This window comes from Pelodiscus sinensis, chromosome 1 (genome assembly GCF_052426305.1).
Source record: "Pelodiscus sinensis isolate ZL-2025 chromosome 1, ASM5242630v1, whole genome shotgun sequence".
Taxonomy (NCBI): domain Eukaryota; kingdom Metazoa; phylum Chordata; order Testudines; family Trionychidae; genus Pelodiscus; species Pelodiscus sinensis.
This window is the reverse complement of record NC_143052.1, coordinates 90,230,681-90,255,535: the sequence shown is the minus strand read 5'-3', so window position 1 is coordinate 90,255,535 and position 24,855 is coordinate 90,230,681. Positions and strand designations below refer to the sequence as shown.

At 44.8% G+C, this 24,855-nt stretch overlaps 1 protein-coding gene across 10 annotated transcripts in view; it reads right to left on the bottom strand.

The window, feature by feature from the left end:
• The window catches only part of TCF20 (transcription factor 20), a 200,032-nt gene that overhangs the window by 81,959 nt on the left and 93,218 nt on the right, over positions 1-24,855 (bottom strand). For 2 of the 10 annotated variants that reach the window (XM_075935676.2, XM_075935742.2), the window contains exon 1: positions 6,092-7,031. The exons of 4 other annotated variants lie outside the window; for them this stretch is intronic. The gene's annotated coding sequence lies outside the window, so the exon portion shown is untranslated. Of the gene's footprint in view, positions 1-5,946; positions 5,972-6,091; positions 7,032-20,462; positions 20,520-23,170; positions 23,566-24,855 lie in introns of those variants that run through there. 4 more of the 10 variants (XM_006120504.5, XM_025183298.3, XM_075935745.2 and 1 more) reach the window with 4 other exon arrangements.

Genomic DNA, 24,855 nt, shown 5'->3' with positions numbered 1-24,855 from the left:
TAAAACATCAAGGTTCTTCAAATGGAAGAGCTATTCTAGGATAGATTGAGTCTCAAAGGATTTCAAACCAAGCCCTTAGGGAGAGGAGGAACCTTTTAACTCTTCTCTCACCCTAAACACTAACCTAGTGGAACAAAATGAAGAAAAAATGTCTCATGTTCACGGTCATTAAACAATCTCATAAGCAGGTGCTTGCCAGTCCCTGTAACATTTTTTATTCTGGTTTGAGGAAGAACGAGTTAAGGCAGGCAATGGTATTTCCCCCTCATTTGCCCCACAGAATCAGGAAAAACAATGAATTTAGGATGAGAGGTCAGCCTCAGCCTTGAGTCTTCATGTCTTTATTTACACTGACTTTAAGTTATTTTGGTATCTAAAACACACAACCAGCCAGAAGCTAAAAAAGAAAATCAACTTCTGTACATAGAAAACAATGCACTTGCAACTATACCAAGACTATGTTACACAATATGGTATGGTAATGCTCTCATTCTAAAGTATTTCTAGATTTTGATTAATAATAAATTGTTCACATTCTATCCATCCTCCCACACATCCTCAATGATCACCACCCAACTCTAAGGCCAGAACTGCAGACACTACTCTTCCTGGAAAAGGTTTTTCTGAAACCATAAGCTTTTCTACTTTATATACCTATTCTCACCAAGCTGACAATGAACATTGCATCCTCAAAATTTAGCATACTGTCCCGGCAGCAGCACTTTTTTTTTTTTTTTTTTTTTTTTGAGTGCTGGGAGGAAAATTCTTGAATGAGTCATTGCATCCATGTTTCACCTTCCTAATTCAAAGCCAAATTATTTTGGCAGATCTCCAAATTTTGAGAGGGCTGGGATAAAGGGTTTTCAGTATAGAACAACTTTCCCACAGAAGCATCTAGTTGTAACCACAGATGGCAACAGCTCCTGAAAAATGCTTTAGGATTTGCTGTGTAACCAGTTTTCTAACCTTAGTCACCTTAAGATTGGACAGTTTTTGCAAGTGTACTGATACATCAACATAAATTGTTCTTAACATCTTGCTTTTCCCTTGTGTAATTGATGTTTCATATAATGATTTTTAAAGGTAAAGTCCTTTTGGGTTTGCCAAGGGAGTTGGTGATAGGAGTGTAGGAGCTGAGAAAGAGGCTCAAATACATACTAGCTTTATGTTTAGCTCACTCATGGCCATCTGGCAAGTTTCAGCTTAGTACCTAACTCTAGATGTTACAAAACCACAGCAAAATTAATATAACTGACAGGACCAGTTCAAGAAAGTAAAGAGTTGAACACCCAGGTTCTACAATCAGCATGGTGATGTACTGGTAAACTGTCCATAGAAGTTTAGGACCAGAATACGACAAGATGCTGTAAGTCAAAAACCATAATCCAACAGGAGAGCTATGAGGAACCGAGGAGCAGGAGACCAAGGGGTACTGCAATTTAGGATTGAGGCAAGTTAGCTAAATTATATACAGCCACTCAATATGTCAAAAGTAGGAAATTATGTGCTTTGCTCTTCATAGCAACAACACTGTTTAAAAGGATCTGTGCACAGTCCACTGTTTAGATTCTGCTTGGCTCCCATATCATTACCTATTTATTTCATAAATCTGTTATATATAAGTTCTCTTGAAAAGGGGTATCACAACTGTTGAAAAATATTTTAGATCATCTTAATCCATATTTATCAAAGAATTGTGAGAAAGTACACATCTAAAATAGTAAAAAAGACTTAAATCCAACATGGAGTAATTGTGATTAAAATACTGCCATTATCTGATGACAGCCTGACAATCTGAGTGAGAAGAGCTGGTAGATCTCAATTCAGTAACAATTTGCAGATAAAGTCTAAATCACAAAACTCACTACTGCAACTGGCAGAAGTCAATAGTCTATTTAGGTCCTTGTATGTCCCCATCTAACATTTCAGTGTTAGAGAAGGCCAAACACAGGACAAAACAGCATAAAAATAAATCCTCTCATGACCAAGTCAGAAGCACAATGGTGCTGGAGAAACTAGCATTGCCAACTCTGTTCTGTGATGGTGGTGAGCTGGAAAGGGAGGGTTGTTTAGTCCAGTGCCTTTCAGTTTACTTGCACTGGTTGAGAGGTTTTTTAAAATATATCTCTTCATTGAAGTTACCCTAGAGGTATTCATATGTTTTGCTATAACCTTCTCCCCAAAAGAAGGCCAGTGTTCCATGCAAGCTGAGCACTTGGACAGCAACCCAGGACAGATTCAAATGCCACCCAGCTGATTAGCAGAGCACTCACAGTGCCCATAGCCGGCAATATGTGTTTCTAATAGTGGTGCACATGCCTCAGTGTAGAACACAAAATTTATTCTGTACATGAATGGAAAAAAATCAGAGGGAACACTGCCCCAGACAGTCTCACATTATAGGGAAATCAAGCAAGCAGTATAAAGCTATGAGGTGATTACGTATTATACCCTCATTTCAAACAGCAACCTTTCATTCTGCAACAGAAGCAACAAGAATTGTGTAGTACAAAGCCTACAAAGGGGGCTCCCAAGAAGAGCACCCATTGTCATTTAGTTCCACAACGGCTTTAGCTAAAGGTGACCTACAAAAGGAAAAAATAATAGGACCATGTGCTGCTTTTCTTTTAAATAATGTATAAAGGTATGAAAGGAGGCATGAAGGGATATGTTTCTACATTGGGGGAAAAAAAAATCAGGTCTTATCCATCCCTGTTTTTCTTGGAGACAATAGATATCTGGAGAACTAACAGACCCAAGACATTATGGTGAAATAGGATTAGCTGATAAAGTTACTTTTAAATAGATTTAACAAACCCGGACATCCTTTCATACAGCTGGAAGAAAAGTTGTGTAAGGACATCTTCACTTAGTCAACAAAGGGCTGAGAATACTCCCAGCACACATGTCCAATGAGTAGGCCATTAAAGGAAACACTTGACATTGCTAATAATCATTCGCTAAAATGTAAGCAGGGTTTAAAAAAAAACACACCATTCACTAAAACATACAAACCCTAATTATTTTTCTGGTTTTGGGTCACCTTAAACAGAACTTCTCATTAGCTGCTTCACTGTAGGGGATTAATATCTTCACATTAGGAACCAACCTTTATGATCTGCCCAGGAACTCTAAAGGTTCATTTAAGTGCAGGTTTAAGCACAAACAAAAGGTCCTATGATTCCAAAAGCCCCTACAACCTGACTTAAAGATCAAAGTCCAGATTTACATTTTGTCAACTAGAAACTTATCTCTATAAGAGAAATAAATGCAATTATGCACCATTAAGATGTATGAACAGGTAGTTTGTAGAGTACCTAACTTGTGAGACTATCCAAAGATTTCTCACAGATACCCAAGTTTGAGTGTACAACAGGTACAGGAGGCTACCAGATTCACCAAGAGTGCTGGCACTAAAATGTAATGCCCACCTACTGGGACTATACAGCTGCAAGTCACAAATTCTGATCTAAGTGGTTGTTCCATTTAGGGATGTAAAATCGCATTTAATTAGTTAACTGATTAAATGGGGTAGGATGGGGAAGCGGACCCTATACCCCAGGGAGGGGCTGCTCCAGCCCAGCTGCTTCCAACTCCACTCAGGGTGGGAGTCGGCAGCCTCATGCAAGGCCAGAAATTCCCCACCTGCAAGCCCATGTGAAGAAGTGGAGGGTGGGTGCTGGTAGCCCTGCTGCCAGCCCACATGGACTATGAGCCAGTACATACCCATCGGGCTGCTCTTGGGCAACGGTTAACTGTTACCCAGTAAGCATCATTCTTAATGGTCATTAAGGGTGATGCTTACCAGGTAACTGTTCATGTCCCTAGTGTCATCATACTATGCAGAAGTAACATTAGATTCACAAATCATGGCAATGGGTAAACAAATGATCCATTTTCTGGAGGCCTGCAGTTCATTGAAATGGTTGAATGCTGTTCTGTTGGGTTTTTTTCCAGACTGTTTAAAAGTTTATCAGTCAAGGAATACATTACTAGCCCTCAGCCAAAACACCCTCTTCTCATCATAGTCTCTTCTACAGAGCACCAGAGCCCCTTTTTTGTCAAGCCAACTGACCTTACTGAAGAGACAAAAATGCAGACACATATATAATCCAAGTTATATTAGAAAAACACGTAATTCCATTTAAGGTGCTGGGTTCAGAGAATGTCAAAAGGAAAGTGGGTATGATAAACTTTGAATAAAAAGAAAATTCAAAACCACTCTTTAAAAAAAATAAAACTGATCAAGAAATGCACCACACTGAAAGTCCCCAAAAGATGACAGCTTCTCTCACACAAGGGCCAACAAATGCATTAGAACTGTAACCCGAAAGGAGTTTAGTCTCCATTAACCCACTCATTCTTTACTTAGACTAACCAAAAGAGCTAAATGGTGTGGAGACTAAGAACTATACTAAGAACCACTAACGCATTACAGTTATCCACTAAAGAGTTAAAAGGCAATAACATTTCAATTGCTAAGGATATGAGCACAGCATTGCCAAATCTTTAAGCTCCCACCCTATTTTTAAATAAAAGTGCAAGTAAGGATGCATCAGAAAAGAGTAAGGCTGTGGCCTAGTCAAACTGCCTCCTATCATACTGATAAGAGTTGTCATGTTGATGGCTAAAGAGGAGGCCAGCTCATAGGTGCTTACTGTTGGGTGCTACAGAAGTTATAAAAGAAAAAAAAAAAAGCAGGTGCTTAACACCTACCAGCAGCCAAGCCCCACCTCCCACCCACCGGCAGCCCCACTGATCAACTCCTTCCCCTCCACATCTCCTGCATGCTAAGTGTGCAGGGGGGCGTGGGGAGGAAGGAGGTGAATGGAAACAGTGTGTGCTCCAGGGGGTGGAGCTGGGCAGGAAAAGGCAGGGTGGGACAGAGGGTTGAGCATCACAGGGACCTGGAGGAAGCCAGCTATTGTGGGCCAAGTTACACTCCAACATGGCATGACACCAGAATTGTGCCGATTACAGAAAGGGATAGAGAACAACCAGGAGGGTGTGGAGGAAAGTTGCCTGGATGAAGAGTTTCCCTTGACTCTGCCACAATGGATCACTTGTTGATTCATACCCCACCCTCTTAACAGAAATCTCAATACAAACTACATACGTAACTTGCAATAGTTAGTATTGTGGCCACATTGGTGCCAAGATATGAAAAAGACAAGGTTAGTGAGGAAATCTTTTATTGGATCAACTTTGCTGACAGAAGCTATGTGATTTTGAGTTACACCAAACTTTTCTTATGATTTTGGAAAGGAAGCAGATCTTCCCCAAACCTGGAAAAAAAAAAACCTCCAGGCAGCTCAAAGCCCAGTAGCTTCCACCAACAAAACAGATCCCATAGAAGATCAATTCACTTACTTCATGCATATTTAGCACATTATAACTTTGTTCTTTCCCACTGCGGGGCAAAAACAAGACACTTTGTGATGAGATCATGCACACACCTTATAGCTGAGAGGCATTACCGCAACACATTCAGGAAGCATGCTCTCCCTTCCTCACAGAAGCCCCTTCCTATTGTTTTGTTGAGACCCAGAATGTGATCAGTTCTAGACCGCCCATCCAGAAGGCAGCAAGGCGCTGCTAACTACATGCTTCATGAACTCATAATGCAGCCACCTCACCTCCTCTGCTTTGCATGTGTGGTGCATCTCTCTCCTTTCCCATGTGATCTCCAACCCCCCCCCCCCAACCACTTTCACTCCCACTTCAAACTTTACTGGTCTTAAAACAGAACACTATTTGGGGCTGGAAGGAAGGGAGCTGCGAGGCCCTGCAGATGCAGGAGAAAGGCTTCTTGACGCAAAAAGAAAATTGACGAGGCTGAAACCAGAAAAACCTTCCTACGCCTCCCACCCCACCCCTACCTAGCCCCTCCCACCTCCTCAGCCCCCATCCCGCCCCGCCCCCCCCGGGCACCCCTATTTATTGTACCGTCAGTCTGGGGGAGTCGGGCGGAGCGGGCCCTGCGAAGAGCCACTGGGCCGCGGGCTGTGAACCATCCCCCCCCGGCCCCGCCACCGCCCTCGCACACGCCCCCGCGGCGGGGTCCCCTCGGAGCAGTTAGGGGGCCCGTTACCTGCGACCCTCCCTCCCCCGCGCGGAGAGGGGAGCGCGGGGCGGGGCCTCTCAGTGGCGCGAGCGGCGGGGCCCCGCGCCAGGCCGGGGGGGGCTCCGCGGCGGCGGCGGTTCGGGGGTTTCTCGCTCCATTCTCCCCTCACACACAGGAAATAACACAGGGTCAGCTGACCCCGCCCAGCCAATGGGGAGGTGGTGGAGCAGCGGGAGCAGCGCGAGGCGGCGGCGGCGGCAGGTCCCGGGCAGAGGGAGGCGCGTGCGTGCGCGCTCCCGAGGTGTGTGTGCTGGGCGGCGCGGGGGCGGCAGCCGCCTCCTTCTACACCACGCGCTCGTTTAAAGGGGCCGCGCCACCAACACCGGGCGGGCGGGTGCCACTGGCTCCGGGCAGCCGATGCCCCTCCCCCTCCCGCTGCGGGGCTCCCACACAAGCAGCGCTGCTCGGCGCCTCCCGCCCGGGGCAGCAGCGGCTGCTTTCTCCCTTGGGTGCGTCGGTCCCAAGCGGAGGCGCAGCCTGAGCGCTCGCCCTGCCCTGGGCGGAGCAGGTGGCTCGGTGGGAATCAAGCCCCACGTGGCCCGGCGGCGGCAGCGGAGCTGTGAGCTGCTGGGAGCGGGCTGCAAAGTGGTATTGGTGCAGCAGCGCCTTGGCAGTCCCAGCAGTTGCCCCGGCGGGCGTGGAGAAACCTGCAGCGGGAGCACGTCTCTGTCAGAGCCCTTCCAGCAGTTCCCACGCTCTGCCCCTTGGCTAACACTCAGGGCACCCGAGGCCGCGCGCAGACTGGGGGAGTGACCTTTGAAAGCATGTTTACTGGACAGGTAGGAGCAGCGTTTGGAGCCTGCCTTACAGGCCCACCGTAAGGCTCAGCAGGAGCTGCTGTACATTCTTCCTTGAGCACCTCTCCCAGCCAGCGCAACCCCACTTCTGCTCCCCCTCCGCCCCATAAAAAGGGGATGCGGTAAGGCTGGGCCGGGCCAAGGTCTAGCTCTAGCCTTGCTGCAGCCATCTCTTTACTTGTCCAAACAATTTAAAATGTTTTTTTTTTCCTGAGTTACTTTAGAATCTGATGCTGTTTGGTCGATTTTTTTTATTTTGGTATCTTGCTTAGTTATAACAGAAGCTAGACTGCTTACTGTTGATTTCAATGACAGTGCACAGAAGCAGTCAACTTTTACTAGGTGGGCATTATGCCTTAACCCCTAAATGTGTAGTCATGTTTTCTTTTAATGAGCAAGGCACTGCACAACAACAATCAGGTACAGTGTAGAGCTGTAGGGAGCACAGGGAAGAGTACAGACTTCCTGCACCACTAGACCCTAATAGGGGTGGAAAGGAAGAATTACATGAAAATTATATGCAAAACTTATAGAAAGACTACCTGCATTATACTTGACTTCGGCCTGTTTTATAAGTTGTTCACTTTCACAAGTGCTATACTATTTTCAGAAAATTTGAAAAACAATTTTGAATGATCTTGTAATATCCCACACAAATCTTTAATTTAAGGGTGCTTATGTGCACTTTCTCACTTGAGCAGTAAGTTGAAGATTTTGTGTGGGTATTTCCTAGTTTACAAAAAATTAGCATGCTTGCATAGGGGACTGAAAACATGGAGCCTGGTGGAGGGGCCAGCTGGGAAGCGAGGCTGAAAAGCCTGTCAGATAATCATCTTCTCCATTTAGAATTTGCATGTCAGTGAAGGAAGCTTTATGAGACACACTAGCTTCCTCCATCTGCCACTCATAGCTTTTCATGTGAAAATGCAGAATACTGGCAGGCTGGAAATCTTTAAGTGCTAAGCAGAGAAAGCTCAGGCATCATTTAAATCTTTCTCCAGAAGGAGCTTTATAGAGCAAATATGGTCATTTCAGTGACTGCCTAGTTTCCCCAAGCTCTGCTCCCAAGATTCTCAGCCCATCTTTATCCCTTGTTGTAGGCCTTACTCTGGAAAGTAGGCCCTTGCTTATAACTCAGCCAGTAAAAATTGTACAATTGGACTGTAAAATGCATTCTGTATCAAAAGTTATGGGTAAGACAGGCGCATAGATGATGAGCATAGATGGCTGAAGTACAGTTTGGGTAACAGAAAATGTATCTACTCTGCTTTCTTGATTGTAAGTGCCTATCATTTTTCACTTAAGTTAGCAATTTGGGGTATATTACTGACTCCACAGCTGCTTTTAAATTACCATATATAAGGATTAATTTTTTTAATTGGTAAAAGTCAGTAAAGTCAATGTAAATGTACAAACAAACCAATGAAAAAATATTTCCATCAATAATAATAAAATATTACATATAGGCAAAGAAAAAAAATGCTGCTTAAACTTATTGAAGTTTTTTTTAAGGATTTAACTTTGTATGTTGTGATATGTGATGTTGATTTTTTGTCATTTAACAGTTATAATGCTTTAACTTTTGGAATCTCAACATGTATGCTCATTAATGTTATCTGCCCTCCTCCTCCATAAAAATTGTCTGAAAAAAATGCTTTAAAACACTGATACTATCCATCAAAATTATATAAAAATAAAAATCTCATTCTCCCATGCTTAATCATATAGCAGAAGTTTCTAGTAACATCTCTCCTCCCACAATCTTTGAGTTTCCAGGAGAATGCAATTGAATCTTTCTGATGCAAACCTTTCTACTATGATCTATGCCTTATCTCCTTCAGATTAGATTACTGCAGTGTTCTCTACATGAGCTACCTGGAAACTGCAGTTTGTTCAGAAGGCAGGAGCCATCTTATGAAGCACATTATAAAAGTGATCTGATGTACATTTATTACATACGGGTGTCTAGGTTAAGTTTAATGACTTCACCTATAAAACCCTGAATAGTTTGAGAAAAATACCATGAGAAATGCCTCTCTCACTGATATTGCCACAGTAGCTGTCAGTAGAGGTGCTCGAGATCAACCTAACGTGATAGAACAGAAAGGCACTTCCAGCAGCATGTTCACCATGAAGAACCTTCCACTTTGGTACCTACTTTTCCTCCTAGGATATAGCTCAAACCTTGTTGGCTTTCAGGGGATTCTAAAAAGCTGTGGAGGATGGAAGATCAAAATAAGGGCTGTCATCTTGAGGGAGGAATGTTAAATGGATTGAGATTTCAGGATAGAGTAATTTTTAGACCTTTGCAACTGAAATGAATCAATTTACATTTACTTATTGTTATAAAATTCATTTTGTGCTTAGAGTATATGCTATTTGGGGATCACAGATTGTGTCACCAGTTCTCAAACTATGATACATGTATCACTGGTGGTACCTGGGTTTGTTTATAGTAAAATATTAAAATGAGTATCCTTTATAATTATGCTAATTAAAAGTTACAAAGATGATTGTCAAGTACTTTTGAGTTTCAGATGTATTATGCTAAGTGCAAGAAATGCGTGCTCTGTGCTGCTTATTCATGAGAGATTTCATAACAATTGCCAAAGCCTCATTTATCACATTATTTTAGCAGAAATAGCCTTCTAATCAGCAATTAAGCAGTTAACATCATTGCTTTCTTAATGATTTTCTTTAGGTTTCAGAGTTAACAACCCTATTGAGTTGAATGGGGCAGTTCACCCCTCAGTGACATTGTTTTGGCCTGCCTGCAGACTCAGGAAGTCAACCATGCATCCCTTTACACTTGACTGATGTGTAATGTGTTTCTTCACACAATTTTTTTCTTTAAAAGTCACAGATTCTGCAGAATCCACTGAATGACAACCATTTGACTACAATCATTTCAACATAGTCATAATTATTTCTAATAGTTAATTAAAAATGAAACCCATTAAGCCACTTAAGCTATGTCTATACTACAAGGTTTTTGCACAAAAACGTGCAGAGCATCCATACCTCAAATGAGGTCTTGCACAATTAAATGGGCAGTTAAACGGCAGAACAGAGGGCTTTTTCTGCCATAGATAAACCACCTTTTCTGAGGCATAACTGCTTTTAATGCTATAGCTATTGCACAAAAAGGCAAGTGTGGACACTCCAGAGGGGTTTCTTACACAAGAAACACCTATGGGAAAAAGCACAGGTGCTCTGATGGCCATCAGAGCTTTCTTGCGCAAAAGTATCCATGCAGTGTGGCCACTCTCTTGCGCAAAAGCACATTGCTTTTACGATGTGCTTTGAGGTGTGGACGTACTCTTGCGCAAGAAGCATGTAGTGTAAACGTAGACCCCACTCGTGTAATCAGATCCATGTGGCAGAAACCTGACATCGTGCAGATCTTTATAGTTTAGATACTTTTGATTCTTTACCGTTTTAAAGCAAGTCACTTTTCAAATTTTCAAAAAAAGTTAACATTTGTTAGGAGGTACCAAAAAATTATTACTCGCCAAAAAAAAAATCTTAAAAGGAATTAATTTTAATATGGTCCAACAAACTCAACCGATTTACTTGTAAATTCTCAAAAAAAAAAAACACTCTGTACTCCAGCAATAGGTGCTATACATTGAGAGGATATAGTATGTTATTCATACATAAGAAAGACCTAACTCCCAGCTTTTAATACAAATATCTACACAACCTCAATTAGAGACACACAATACCATCTTCCTTTCCCTCCATTTATTACCCTCCAAATCCTGCATCTTTCCCCACACATTCCTTTTTCCTCATCACCATCAGGAAACCTCAGTTTAAGAATCCTTATATATAAATGAGGGTGGGATTGGAGGCAAAATGACAGCTAACATTTAAACCTTTTAGTATAGAGACACAAAGAATCCTGGGAAAATGAAAGGCATTGAAGTAGTCACTGAAAGCTCAAGTAAGTTTCTCCCTGCTCCTACTATTGCAGCCATCAAAGTTCACAGGGTAAACAGCATTAGTCAGCTTTTGCATTCTTAGTCTCCATCTGCAACTTCAGTATCAGGTTTACCTTGCAAATCCCATTCCTATCTCTCACAGGACACAAGTTCCCATGGGAATTCGATTAATTCCTTCTGACCCTGAGAGGACTGACAACTGCAGTTGGCAGGGAGGCCAACAGATGCACTAGGCCCCTGTCCAAGATTGGGGGGTGAGGTGGCTCTGCACCCCTTCTCCCTCAACAGGTGGGGCCTCAGATGGAAGGGCAGGGCAGTGGGGCTAGCCTCTCCCATCCAGCCCTTCAATGCCTTCCGGAGTGCACTGTTCATGGCTCCAGCAGCAATTCAAAGGTCCCTAGGCTGCAGCTGCTGCTACTTCAACAATGGCCAGGTGCCCTGAACCCAGAAGCAACTTCCATCTTTGATTCTCCTCTACGCATACACATCTGCAGGTCTGGCAGCCAAGACAGGCTCCTTTTGACATTGAGGTCATCAATTCTGATCTAGCCATGATCAGAACTAATCAGAATCAGTACTTACTGGAGTGTGGTCATGACTGAGTATTTGGGTGGGGAGGTTAATCTAGTTTCTAATTGGGAGGTGTCACAATCACATGCAAGTCATGAATACCCACCTATAGAGGAAAAAAAGGATTGAAATAATGTTGAACACATTTCTACCTTAAAAGTGGCTGTGCCAGGCCATAGTTAACGCTGCATGTTATGGTGACACTAGTCTTTCCTGTGGCTAGAGGGATATCATCTTCCAGGGGCTGCCAGTTCAAAATCAAAATCAGCCTCTTAAACAACTAATTTTATAAAAATATCACTAACTTCTCTCAGCAACTCCCTCTGCCTATAGACTGGAAGAAATCAGAGCACACAGGTGTTTCTAAAGGGGAGAGGACTTCTGAAGGTGTTTGGTGAGAAGGGAAGAAAAGACTCCCTTTCTTTTTTGAGGAAAAAGTTTGATGGTGATTAAAAGAACTGAACTGGCAGCACCTGGCAGGCGGACATTATCATACTCAGAGATGGGAACATACACATTTCTCCCAAGCACATACACTGCATCCCCTCTCACAAACAGTATCCTTATCCCATTAAATCATGTCCCCTTTTACTCCATTTCATGCAATATATGCTCCACATTACTATATAAAATACTAAGGCTATGTCTACACTGGTGGGTTCTTGCGCCAGAAATATGCAAATGAGGCTAAGTGTGGAATATCGCTGAGTCTCATTTGCATACCTAATGAGCCACCATTTTTGCAGAAGAGGCTCTTGCGCCAGAAGGAGCGTCTACACTGCCCCTTCTTGTGCAAGAAAAACCCTCTTATGCAATGCCGTTATTCCTGAAAATAATCAGCTTAGCGACATTGCGCAAGAGGGTTTTTCTTGCGCAAGGGGCAGTGTAGACGCTCCTTCTGGCGCAAGAGTCTCTTCCGCAAGAATGGCGGCTCATTAGGTATGCAAATGAGGCTTGGCGATATTCCACACTTAGCCTCATTTGCATATTTCTGGCACAAGAACCCGCCAGTGTAGACATAGCCCCCAAGAACACAAGGATGATAAGGCCATTGCAGCAAAATTAAATTAATTTTTTGCATGTCTTCATAGCTAAGGATGTGAGGGAGATTCCCAAAGCCACAAATCTGAGGAACTGTCCCAGATTGAAGTATTATTAGAGGAGGTTTTGAAACTAGGGATGTTAGGGTATGTCTACACTAGCCCCCTAGTTCAAACTAGGGAGGCTAAAGTAGGCATTCGAAGTTGCAGGAGGAATAACAGGTAGTTCGAACTAGAGCTTTAATTCGAACTACTGGGTCCCTGCTGCGGGCAGTTAGTCCGGACTTGTAAATTTCAAAAATGGCGACCGGACGGGAACATGCAAATAAAGCCCGGGATATTTAAATCCCGGGCTTCATTTGCCAGGCCGAATGCCTACATTAGACTCCCTAGCTCAAACTAGGGGGCTAGAGTAGACATACCCTTAAAGACTAGTCAACTATCCAATATAACCAAATGCTTATCAGATAGTCAACAGGATAGTCAACTAGTCGCTCCCCCCATTGCTGCCTCTATCAGCTAGGTGGTCAAGAAGCATGTGAACATGGAGGATCCAGTGGACATAGTATACTTCGATTTCCAGAAAGACTTTAACAAGGTTCTTCCTCAAAGGCTCTTAAGCAAAGTAAACTCTCGAGATAAGAGGGAAGGTCCTTGCATGGACTGGTAACTGGTTAAAAGACCGGATACAACGAGAATGAATAACTGGTCCATTTTCAGAATGGAAAGAGGTAACTACTGGTGTCCCCCAGGGGTCCATACTGGGACCAATCCTATTCAACACATTTATAAGTGATCTGGAGAAAGGGGTTAACAATGAGGGGTAAAATTTGCAAAACTGCTCAAGATAGCTAAGTCCAAAGTAAAATGCAGGACAATGTAGCACTTTAAAGACTAACAAGATGGTTTATTAGATGATGAGCTTTCGTGGGCCAGACCCACTTCCTCAGATCAAATAGTGGAAGAAAATAGTCACAACCATATACAGGCAGTCCCCGAGTTACGCGGATCCGACTTATGTCGGATCCGCAGTTACGAACGGGGATTTCTCGCCCCGGAGGACTGGAGCGGCGGGATGCCTGGTCCCGCCGCCCGCCTCCTCCGGGGCGAGAAAAGCTGCTCCCCGTCTCCCTGGTCTGCTGTAGGAGCCAGCAGACCAGGGAGACGCTGAGCAAAGCCGCGGAGGACCCGGCCGAACCCGCGGCCGCTTCCAGCTGATCTGGAAGCGGCCACGGGTCCGGCCCCGGGTCCTCCGCGGCTTTGCTGAGCGTCTCCCTGGTCTGCAGACCAGGGAGATGCTGAGCAAAGCGGCGGAGGACCCGGGCCGGACCCGCGGTGCTTCCTGCTGATCTTCCAGCTGGAAGCACCGCAGGTCCGGCCCGGGTCCTCCGCCGCTTTGCTCAGCATCTCCCTGGTCTGCTGGGGGGGTACGCAGCTAGTGCTCCCCCCCAGCAGACCAGGGAGACGTGGAGCAAAGCCGGGGGCCTGTGGTAGAGCAGGTGGGGCGCTGCCGGTTGGTCCCGCAGCACCGCTCCTTGGCGCTACTGGACCAACTCGGCAGCACCCCAGCTGCTCTGCCCCAGGCGTCCTGATTCAGCCGCTGCTGATCAGTTTCAGCAGTGGCTGAATCAGGACACCTGGGGCAGAGCAGCTGGGGTGCTGCTGGGTTGGTCCAGTAGCTCCGAGGAGCGGCCACGCTACTGGACCAACCCAGCAGCACCCGAGCTGCTCTGCCCCAGGCGTCCCCAAGTCAGCCGCTGCTGAAACTGACCAGCGGCTGACTACAGGAAGCCCGAGGCAGAGTTGCTCTGCCCTGGGCTTCCTGGAATCAGCTGCTGATCAGTTTCAGCAGCAGCTGACTTGGGGACGCCTGGGGTTCTTAAGTTGAATCTGTATGTAAGCGGAACTGGTGTCCAGATTCAGCCGCTGTTGAAACTGATCAGTTTTAGCAGCGGCTGAATCTGGATGCCAGTTCCGACTTACATACAGATTCAACTTAAGAACAAACCTACAGTCCCTATCTTGTACGTAACCCGGAGACTGCCTGTATACCAAAGGATACAATTAAAAAAAATGAACACATATGAAAAGGACAAATCACATTTCAGAACAGGAGGGGAATGCAGGGGGGGGGGAAGGAAGGAAGGAAAGTGTCTGTGAATTGATGATATTAGAGGTGGGGAGAGTGGGATGTTTGTGAGTTAATGGTATTAGAGGTGATAATTGGGGAAGCTATCTTGGTAATGGGTAAGATAGCTTGAGTGTTTGTTCATTCCTTTTTGGAGAGTGTCGAATTTTAACATGAATGACAGTCCAAAGTAGACTGTGAAGAAATTCAAAAGAATCTCACAAAACTAGGTGACTGGGTAATAAGATAAATGCAAATAAATGCATATAGGAAAATATAATCTCAACTATCCCTATAAAATGATGGGGATTAAATTAGTTTTTACTAATCAAGAAAGAGATCTTGGAGTCATTTTAAGTAGTTCTCTGAAACAATTATTCAATGTGCGGCGATAGTAAAAAAAGCAAGCAGAATGTTGGGAATTATTAAGAATGTGATAGAGAATAAGACAGAGAATATTTCATTGCCTCTATATAACTCATGGTACGCCCACATCTTGAATACTGTGTGCAGATGCAGTCACCTCATCTCAAAAAATAACTTGGCAATGCAAAAGTTCAGAAAAGGACATCAAATATGATTAGAAGTATGGAATGACCACCATATGAGGAGAGATTAATAAGAGTAGGACTTTTCAGCTTGGAAAAGAGATGACTAAAGTGGAATATGATAGAGATCTATAAAATCATGACTGGTGAAGAAAGTGAATAAAGAAGAGTTATTTACTCCTTATAACATAAAAACTAGGGGTCACCAAATTAAATTAATAGGTAGCAGGTTTAAAATAAATAAAAGGAAGTACTTCTTCACAAAATGCACAGTCAACTTGTGAAATTCCTTGCCAGAGCATCATGTTGTGAAGACCAAGATTAGAACAGGGTACAAAAAGAGGCTATATCCACCAGTGCTATTAGTCAGGATGGACACAGAGCTGGGCTGAGTCATTTTGGCACCCTGGCCCAGGCGCACAGCACATGCGCAGGCCTGCCCCCGGGGCATACGGTGCATGCGCTGCCCGCTTCGGGCGCTGGCGCGCAGCCCAGGGCCTGCTCCCCCTAGGGAGCACGGGCCCACCTCCAGTGCGCACAGCGCATGCGCTGCCTGGCTCGGCCGCTGGCACGTAGCCCAGGGCCCGCCCCCGGGGCGCACAGCGCAAGTGCAGCCCAGCCCGGCCCCTGCTGCTGGTGCGCAGTGCCTGGCTGTGCAGGGCCCCACGGCCATGGGGGGAACGGCGCTGCTGGCCGGCACCACAGGGATGGGGGGGGGGGCCGCACTGCGGGAGCCGAGCACGCAGCGCCTGATGGCAGCTATAAAGGATGCTGCATGCCCCTTACAGCTGCCATCAGGCGCCCCCCATCCTGCTTCAAAGACTTTTTAAGACTTCACTTCGAAGAGAATCCTCTGAACTGTCATTCATGCTTAAATTCGACATTTTACACTCAAATTTGAATAAAGACGCTAATTATCTTACCCATTACAAAGATAGTTTCCCCAATTATCACCTCTAATATCATTAGCTCCATCCCCCTTCTGTTCTGAAATTTGATTTGTCCTTTTCATATGTGTTCATTTTTTTTAATTGTATCCTTTGGTATATATGGATGTGACAATTTTCTTCCACTATTTGATCTGAGGAAGTGGGTCTGGCCCATGAAAGCTCATCACCTATTAAACCATCTTGTTAGTCTTTAAAGTGCTACACAGTTCTGTTTTTTGATAAGGGAAGGCATTCAGTCCCGGTTTGCACCGGATCCAGGAGATACCCTGTTGCAGCCCTGCATTTTAAATGTAGTAAGAGTCGGGCTTACTGAGTCCTGGCTCATGCCGGGTCCAGCAGCCCCTGTCTGCAAGGGGTCCCAGCTGACAGGGGGTGGTGGCAAAGCAGCCTGTGTTCGTGGCCAGCCCTGGCCGCTGCAGACAGGGGCTGATTCACGGCAGCAGTCCCTGTCCACAGCAGCCCAGGGTGGCCGCAAACACAGGCTGCTACAGCAGCAGCCCGTCTGCGGAGGTTGGGGCTGGCTGTGAACAGAGCCCACTGGACCCCCTGCAGACAGGGGCTGCTCCACAGGATGTGGAGCAGAGGCAGTTTAGTATCAGCCTTCTCCTCCCTTCCCAACCCCTGCTGCTGATACTGTTAGAGGCAGCAGGGTGCAGGGATGGGGGCAGACAGCACCACGGAGACAGTGTTGGGGGGAAACCGGCTCCTTCTTCCCCCCACTGTCTGATACAGAGACACCAAAGGGGGGGGGGGGGAAATACAAGTAGTCGACTACTCCAGGGGTTCCCAACCTGTGGACCGTGATGGAACTGCAGGGGATCCGTGGAAATTTTAAAGGTAAGGATCAGGACCACTGTAGTGAGCCCCATCCTTTCTTTCTTTTCTTTCTCCCCCAGGGAGGAGGGGGGGTGTCCATGACATTTTAATAGATTGAAAATGGGTCCGTATGTTCAAAAAGACTGGGAACCAATGGACTGCTCAGCTACTTATGTCCCTATCACAGACCACATTACCGTGGACTGACACTTACACTAGTTGTGAGACAGCTAATTCTTTAGGCAAGTTCAAAGCCACAGCAGTTAGTCTGCCATGAAGTGAGACAGATGTCAGTATGACGGCACTCATTAGCATCTTCTAGCACTATTCCAATTCTTTCCTTCTACTCTTTGCACAGTGATTCAGCTAAAAAGTCTTCTATCTGACCCCACTGGAGGGAAGAGCAGTGTTCAGTATCTCTCAGGACTATGTGATAAGTGCCTGAAGGTCTCATCCCTGATTAATTCACTGGCATTAGATTCCTTGTGAGATACTGGTCAAAAAAATCCCACTTCTTTGTGGAAATACTGTATGTGTTAGAGAGAGTCAAGTTGATGGTCATGACTTGGTCCATCACTTGCAAATGGTTCTCTTGAAGATACCAGAGGCTACCACCATAAGCCACAGTGCTGAGTCCTACACTCCAACTACTGCAACATCAAGTCAGCCAGAATTAAGAATACTGGAGCATACCTAAGGTGAAGCTGACACAAGTGGCTGAATGCGGTCATCATGGAAGTAAAAAACATGAGCTGGGCCACCGTTTCCTGCTGCTCCACTTGGCTGCAAAGCGCAAAACGCAGCCAATGGGAGCTGCAAGGCTCTGTGGCTGCGGCGCCAGTAAATAAACAAACCGGGGCGCGGTCAGTTAATGTGTTTCTCAAAGTGGTTTCGTGGAACACTTTGAGAAACACTGAAGTAGACAGTGCTCCTTCTAGTGCTTTATGTTTCAATACTCCTCTTACCCCATCTTTCTCTTTTTCAAGAAACCAGCATATGAAAATAAGATTTTTTTCCTTCAGATCTGTTCAGTTTCTGCCACATACTCCCTTCGCTTCTTTTCAGAAAACCCCATTTGCAATATCAGAATTTGGTTGCTGTGGAAGTGGTTTTGATGTTTCAGACAAAGGAATCTGACTCCAGCAAGAAGAGCTGAACTTTTGAGGGAAAATGATCCCATGTCCATGAAGATGTTCAAAGTATGTGAATTTAAAATAGTAAGCCATACAAAATATATGGTTCACTGACAAGACTTTCTCCAGTTAAGCAAAAGGGACCATTATATCAATACATCCTCATTATCTGAATCACTAGACATATTGAAATAGTAAAATACCAGAAGAACCACCCATCTTTTATAACAGTATTACAAAAAACAACTCTGCCTTGCCAGAATATGTTTTATAGATTTTTAAATGTGTTTGCCTTTAACAGGAGTTTTCTTGGTTATTTTTTATTCTGCTCATAGGGAAGTGGGAATTTCCAGACTTTATAGGGTCTCTTCATTTTTAAATCCCTGTAACATATTATACCAAATTTTAGAGACAATTGAGATTTAGATTCCTACTTCCATTCCCCCACTGTTTTCTTCCTACATGACGCAAGAGTTATTTTGAATATCAAATTATCAAAAACTTAATTGGGGGTATTTGCTATTGGAAGGGGTAAGGTTGGGTCTCCACATCACTGATAGTATATAAGAGATGCCTCATTTCTATGTAATTACAAAAGTTTAGGTGCATTATACAAAGCATTTGAGATAGGCTTGTGGCAGAAGGTGAAGAGTAAACAAAGTGTATGTGACTGGACCAGAATTGTTGGATGCTGAAAGTATTCTTGGCTTGTCTGGTAAGTGCCCTGTACTTATGCCTGATCTGAAGGACCATTTAGATATACAATAAAACTCAGGAATCTCCAAGGACAGAAACTAATATTATGCCCCAATGAATTCCAGTTTTGTTGCAACATACAGGAGGGTTTTGTAGCTCTCACGACTCCTGAAACATCATACAAAAACAAATATATTTTGATTTTCCATTTGCCTTACCCTCCTCAACTCCCACAAGAAACCCCAAACCCAACAACTTCAAATTCAACTGATTTTAATATCTGCTACATGAAGAACTGCAAGAGCTAGAAACAATGCAATGTTGAAGCCACTAATCTCAAATTTCAAAAAGCATTCATTCCTTGTAAGGTCTTCTAAGATCACGCTGGAGCTGAAGTAGGATAGGGAGCAAAACAGTAATGACCCGATTTTAAAATATCAGTATTACCTACTATCCTAGGAGTATAGCCTACACATAGATCAGAGTCCCATATTGTTGTGAAGGCCAAGACTATAACAGGCTACAAAAAAAAGCTAGATAAATTCATGGACGATAGGTCTATTAATGACTATTAGTCGGGATGGACAGGCATGATGTCCCTAGCCTCTGTTTGTTAGAAGCTGGGAATGGGCAACAGGAGAGGGATCATCATAGGCAACTACTAGTAACAACACGGGCTGCTACTAGTTCCAGATTCAAAAGGATCTACAAACAGCCCAATTAAGTTAACTAGGCTTAATTTTTAAGATACTAAATCCTTTGCTGAAATAGGCCATTACTATTTCTCTTGAAGATCTAGGTGCATGCGTCTCCAACGATTCAGCAGTGTTTGAGAGAAGAGGTAGCCACAGCTGACACACAAATACTGAACTTTTAAAGAAAAGTTTATGAAAAAAATTAGACACGGCCTTAAAAAATGTGGGCTTTTTGTTTAAAAATTACCAATGCTGCAGTATTTGCTAAGATTCTGACAGCTTAGCTGGGGTCTTTCCCTCTCATGCACCTCCACCTGTGAAAGAGGTGCTGTAGTTCAAATGAAGCCCTCAATGAGTTTGCACAGGTATTAGCCAAGTGTAAGGTCCAGAATTCCATACTCACCAGGGCAGAAAAGAACCCTGCATCTCAAATGATTTCATGGCCACAGACAGACAGATCGATCCAAACTTTGTGTATATCAGGGTGGGCAGAAAACATGTAGCATCCCTGAAAGAGTCATATTTCCCAAAGACAACGCTTGTAACACAGCACACTGGCCCATGATGCAGCCAGCCAATCCACCAATGGGGGAGTGGGAAACACAGGGTGGGGGGAATTGCTCTTTCCAGATGGTGGCTCTGCTTCACAACTTTTATGATAAAAATTCATTCATTCTGGAGATCAAGGAGCTGTCTTGCTCTGCTAACATTTCTGAAAAGAGGTAGTCACCCCCAGGAATTAGCTAGCATTGTATGTCAAGAAAAGAGTGGATTTCCTTAAGGCCTAAGTCTTTTTCTTCAGGGCTAAAGATAAGTGGGAAAATATGGGTGATGATGTTGGCAGCTAGAGGGGCTCTCATAAAAAGGAAAAAAAATCTGCTCAGTTCCCCTTTGCCATGAACTGGGGGCTCTCCAGAGAATTCAGGCATCTCCTGCCTATGGCACTCTCTTGCTCTCAGACAGCTCCTTGCATGTGCTCCCTGATTACTTGCCTTCCTCAGAGAGGGGGAAATTCCCTTACCTCAAATGCTTTTATCCTCCTGCCCAGCTGCAGCCTGCCTCCTTTCCTCACAGCAGCCTGTGAATATGAAATAAGACACCTGGCAACCTTCCTTTTCTTAGAAAGGAGTAGTCCTGTGGCACCTTAGAGACTGACTAACAAATATATTAGATCATGAGCTTTCCTGGGTAAAACCCACTTCATCAGGTGAGTTGGAGTGGAAAATACAGAATCTAAGGAATAAATATAACAGCAAGTTACCTGTCAATTGTAGGACCCGTGTTAATGAAGCTAATTAAGTAGGCTGGATGTGTGCTGCTTTTGCTGTTATACTTATACCTTGGATTCTGTATTTTCCACTCCAATTCATCTAATGAAGTGGTTTTACCCATGCAAGCTCATGATATTATATTTTTGTTAGTCTCTAAGGTGCCAAAGGGCTACTTGTTTTAAAGATAAAGACTAACACAGCTACCCCTCTGTTCCTTTTCTTAGGAAAGGGATTGGATCATTTGACTTTCCAGTATGGGACGGAGGTAACCCCTGGGTACAACATTGAGGAATATCTCTAAGCATGTTGAAGGAAATTCAGAGAAAAGCAAAAAAGTGGTGGAAGTCTCATAACTTCAGTAATTTGAAACAGGTTTGCACAATGCCCAGAGGAACATACAGGAGAGACCAATCCTGCATTACCCAGAAGCAAGGACAAGATTTAAGTATTTTCTATATAAAATCTTTGCTAATCCTCAACTATTCTCTTCCCTCAAATCACATTATGGGTCCACACACAGATTACAGCAGATGCAGTAGTCAGTCCCACCTAACTTTTGCCACACATTTGTCTTCTGTTGCTGATGAAAAATAGCAGAAATGTGGGAGCTGTGGATTTCCTAGGGGAGTGACAGGTAATTTGACTTCAATTCTCAGAGGGGTGAAGTAGGATTTCAGTCTCCACTTCTTAAGCTAATAACTGGTCATGGCTCAGAGGAACCAACACAACACTTAAATAGCAAAAGTGTTATTAAAAACCTAACAAATCTTCACAACTCCCCCTGAGGGGCCGGTAACACCATTTAAAAGCCAGGGGAATGAACAGAGATTAAAAGACATAAGGGGGGTTATATGTGCATCCCAGAGGGGGACAGCGAAGAAGAAATTTAGTTACACAGAGGGGTTAGTGCAATAGGTTTTCATCACTGAAGACCTGGATTCAAATCCCATCTCTAGCACAGAGATTCTCAAACTGTGATCTACAGAGCTCTTCCTAGATGTCTGCAGAATTAGAGATTTTCAGAACCATGCAGTGGGTGCATCTCTGCTGATAAAAGAGTTTTCTGTTTAGACGGCAAGAATGCTGCACAATTAATTAAGTGCCAGGGGGAGCTGTTCATCAAGATTGAGATGTATTGGCAGAGGTGAATGAGGGTCCTGCTCTAAAAATGTGTGGGGTGCTGTAGGTCATCAGGACTGAAATGCCCTTAGGACCAGAAAAGGGAACAGCAAGGCTGCTGCAGACTGTCAAGATGAGATGAACACAGCGCTGCCAATCATGGTCTAGGAATGGAATCGCAGAAATGCTGCTGGTCATCAGGATGAGGTACACTGGCAAAGCTGTGGTAGACAAGAGCTCGCACAGCACCTTCATGCACCTTCTGTCTTCAGCCCTTCGTTTTAAAAATAGAACAAAACCACTACATCACTGTCAATAAGAATCCACTTGAATGCGAGTCAGTGCAGGGTCATTTTTAGCAAGACACCCTTCTCTTCTGATTTTCTTAGAAGTCCCTTTTCCCTTGAGTGTGTATTTAACAAATACAAGAAACAACGCAATGTCGTACAGCTTTTCACTGTCACTCTCTCCCCATCCTTCCTCCTCCAGACACACAGACTAACACAAAATGACGGCTTCCTGAACAGACTGAATGAGCAAAGACCTCTCTCCATTTCTTAATTGTCTGCATTCTGCTCTCTCGCTCCAGTCATATTATATCACAAAACTCAAAGCAGCCCACCCACTGCCCCTTCTTTGTCCAAAATCTCAAATGAATGGCAAATTGGACACAGAAAAAAACTGCTAAAGGGAGCCGCAAGTTAACCAGCCCCCCCCCCCCCCCGCCACTGTCTTTCTGAGGCAGTTCTTTGCTGATGCACCTACGTGCTATTTTGCTGTCATCAGTTAAAAAGATGGAAATATTTAAAAGGAGAAAAAAATGTCTCGCAGCTCTTGAGAATGTGACCCTGAGGCCCTGCCCGTCTCCCTCCTTATGCATACACCCACCACAGTCAAATACCAACACCTCCCCCTTTCTTCTCCGGTACCACTCTGAACCTGCAAAGCACACGCACACAACAACCAAAAAAAAAAAATCACCACCACCAGAGTCACAAACCCAATAACCCATTTATGTCGGTTTCAAAGCTGAAGACAGAATGCAGAGAACAGCCAGCAGCTGGGGCCTTTGAAATGGACAAGAAAGAGGCTCGCTGTGACCAGCCAAATAGGACTCCAGCTGCGTTCCTCTGAGAAACGGTATTAAGCGATTTCCCTGCCCCTACCCTGCATCCCTCACTGCCTCCCTCCCCACACACACCATCAGAGAATGCACCGTACAGCCAGAGCGTCACTGGGTGGCACACACACGCGTGTGGTCTGCAAGATCTGGCCTCTGCAGGGCAATTTTATACTCTAAACTTTCAAGAAGAAGAGAAATAAAGCCAATTTACTGTACCTTTCTGGCATGATTCTCAGCTTTCCCTGCTGCTTCTCCCCACCCCCTTCCGATTTATCTCAGCTACTGGTTTTATAAACCAAGAGGGTGGGAGTAAAGGGGGGGGAGGCTTTTTTCTCTTCTCTCAGCCCCGTCCGCACCTTCTGCCTGAGCCTGCAAGTGAAGTCACAAGGCTGATTCTGTGACATCACATGGAGTCTACAAACACTGGATTGTGACTTCACTGCAGGCTAAAACAGGGAGGAATATGAGAGGGGAGGAGAAAAGGCTGTTATTCATTACACATATCTGCTATAGTAACAATGGGAACAAATGAAATGGCTGGCCATGGAAATCACTTGTATCAAATGAGCTCTCTTCTTCTTTGTAAAATAAAATTTGCTCCACAATGAAAATATCTTTTTAAAGTGGTCTGAGTAGGGAGAGAGAAACTGGGTATAGTAAGTGCTTGAACAAAACATGATCTTTCTGTGCCCTGTACCCATCCTGGAAACCCTTTTAGGACTGAGCTGGATTGACAGAACTGCTTGTGGGGTACCAAGTCTGGATTAGGATGAAGTACTACTGCTCAAAATCAAGGTGCAACAGGGGTAATGAAAGCTCAGGGCGGAATTAGGAGGGAGGAATTCTGGGGAAAAACATAACCTTGTAAGAGCAGGGGACTGAGGTGTAATGGAAGAGCAGGAAGATTTCTAGGAATAGTCTAACAGAGGCTCTGATAGTTTAGGATTGAAAATATAATGGCAAAGATGAAGGATTGGGCTAAAGCTCCAGGCTGGGATAATATTAATTACCATGTTTGCTTCTTCCAACTGAGGAATTTACTCACTTTATTCTTTTTAAGTATAATACAAAGGGTGCTGCAGATTAGGACTGTGATGCATCCATGCAGTCTGTGGGTTAGGCCTAGGAGAAGTCATTAGGAGGGCTAGAAGAGGCTCTTTCTTATTCCCTGCTTAAAGGGTATATGGAAGGGGTGTGCAACAAGGATGAAAAAGGGCAAGCAGCTTTAGCATATCCTCTTTTATAAAAATCATATTCATGAGCTACCCAAGCACCACCAAAACTAACTGGGAAATGGAAGCAGGAGCATGGAAATGTTCAAGAGCTGATTGCCAATTGACGGGGGGGAGGGGGGATGGACACGACTCCAAGATTTCGGAGTTTATGAATGGGATTGCCATTCCACAATATAAAAAGTCCCAGCCCCCAGTCTCTCCCAGTGCCAGCCCTAACCCTTAGAGCCCCCCACCCCTCCATTACCCCCCAGTGCCAGCCACTGACCTCAGACTCCCCTGCACCCAATCCCCAAGCACCAGCCTCGCTCCCTCAGAGCCCCCCAGTGCCAGTCCCCTATCCCAAATGCCTCAGTGCCAGTCCCCCACCCTTAGAGCCCCCCACCACCAGACCCTCAATGTCAGTCTCTTGTTTCCAGAGCCTCACTGCACCCAATTCCCCCCAGAGGCCCTCCCAAGTACCAGCACCCAGTCCCCAATATTAGCCCCATCCCCAATGTCCTGCCACTGCCAGCCCTGCTCCCCAGCCTCATCCCTAGAGCCCTCCACCTCTTAGAACTCCCCAGCACTAGTCCCGCCCCAAGCCCCCCGTATTAGTTTTTGCTCCCAAAGCCCCCAGTGCCAGACCCCCACCTCTTAGAGCCTCCCATCTCCAGAGTCCCCCAGCAC